Source organism: Etheostoma spectabile, chromosome 5 (genome assembly GCF_008692095.1).
Source record: "Etheostoma spectabile isolate EspeVRDwgs_2016 chromosome 5, UIUC_Espe_1.0, whole genome shotgun sequence".
Lineage (NCBI taxonomy): Eukaryota > Metazoa > Chordata > Actinopteri > Perciformes > Percidae > Etheostoma > Etheostoma spectabile.
This window is the reverse complement of record NC_045737.1, coordinates 34,309,274-34,310,833: the sequence shown is the minus strand read 5'-3', so window position 1 is coordinate 34,310,833 and position 1,560 is coordinate 34,309,274. Positions and strand designations below refer to the sequence as shown.

Sequence of the window (1,560 nt, the reverse complement as noted above, 5' to 3'; positions counted from 1 at the left end):
CCCTCCCTCCGAGAAACACTGTTTGTATCTGGCAGGGTAATGTGGTTTCAATCCTGCTGTTCACACCGTCACATGCAAAACCTCAGAGATACTTTTTCAGTCAGTCAGTGTATATTGTTATGGCTGTTTACATTTCTTTTGGGGGGAAAACAGATCTAGCTAAATTATTTATCCCATCTGTCTCATGAGCCTGGTCCAAGCCAGTGCTCTAACTTTTAGCAGTCCCGCTAACTGTGGGATAGGCGCCCGTCGAAGAAGGACCCAACGTGGATTCCTGCCAGTTGTGGAAGAAGTACAAGAAATATCCTGCGTTCAAAGTTGGACTTAAGTAAAAATCCAAAAGTATCAAAATAAGTATCAAACGTACAATGCAACAATGCATACTGTTGGAGTTTAATCTACAGTAATACATCCTAATTCACCTGGTCATATTTTGTATGAAAAATTTTAGTAGTAGTATCTTGTAGGGCCTCATCTACAGCTTTAAAATAAAGGAAATGGAGTAAAACATATTATATTTCCCTGTGAATTGTGGGGAAATAGATGTACAGTGTACCTCAAAAATGTACTTAAGTATACATTACTTGAATAAATGTGGCCTACATAAATACTTTCCACCACGGGTTCCTGCCTACTTTTCCATTGCAGAGGGTGACATTGAAATGAAAAAGGTTTGTTTATGAGTACACCGTTTTTGAGGTCAGGCAGGTTTATTTAAAACAAAGGACTAATGCCACCTGCTGGTGAAAAGACAGAGAAACACCGGGCATGGACTGTGGGTCCTCACGAGATGAATAGATTTTTTTTTTTTTTTAATTCAAAATACAAATATACAAACAAACAAGGCAGTAGAAATATCAAACCAATTTAAAAAAAACAACAACATTTGCCTCGGGTCGAACAAGTCAAAACATAAAAGCATATACGTATCAAATTAAAATTCAGAGGAAAGAAATGAGAGAGAAAAACAAAATAGAAAAAAATAAATGACAAACAAGTAAATAAAGGGGGCTATCTCAAATGAAATCCAAAGTTTCAAGTAGATAAACCAAATCAGGGGCTTTTCCAACCTTAACCAGTTCCAGAGATTTACACAAAAGGTTTGGCTCGTTCTTCCAGTGACTCAAGGAGGGTTTGGTCTTAAAATATCTGACAAGATGAATAGATTATGGATGCATCAAAGACAATGGCAAACATTATTTTAACAGTCAACTCTTATGAAGAACATTAGCATTTTAGCTCACACGTTTATTTTGCTTACAGAACTCAAATGATTAGTCAATGAGTCAATTAGTGGATCGTCATCAAATTAATCAACTGTTTTAATAATCACTTTATGCTTTCAAGCAAAATGCTTACACCTAGTTCCATCTTATAAAATGTGGTGATTTAAAGCTTATTTAGTAAATAAACTGAAATCTTTGTTGATCAGATAAAACAAGCAAATGGTCAAACATGTCACTTGGGCTCTGGTGGGACTACGATGGGTAACAATAATGGGTCATTTTTCAATATTATTTGTGGTCACAGGTGAATATAACTTATATTTTGGTTACCTGC

The 1,560-nt window shown here is 35.8% G+C and overlaps 1 long non-coding RNA gene across 1 annotated transcript in view; it reads right to left on the bottom strand.

Annotated features, from left to right (window-relative positions):
* The window catches only part of LOC116689812 (uncharacterized), a 26,328-nt gene that overhangs the window by 6,318 nt on the left and 18,450 nt on the right, over window positions 1–1,560 (bottom strand). The window lies entirely within an intron of this gene.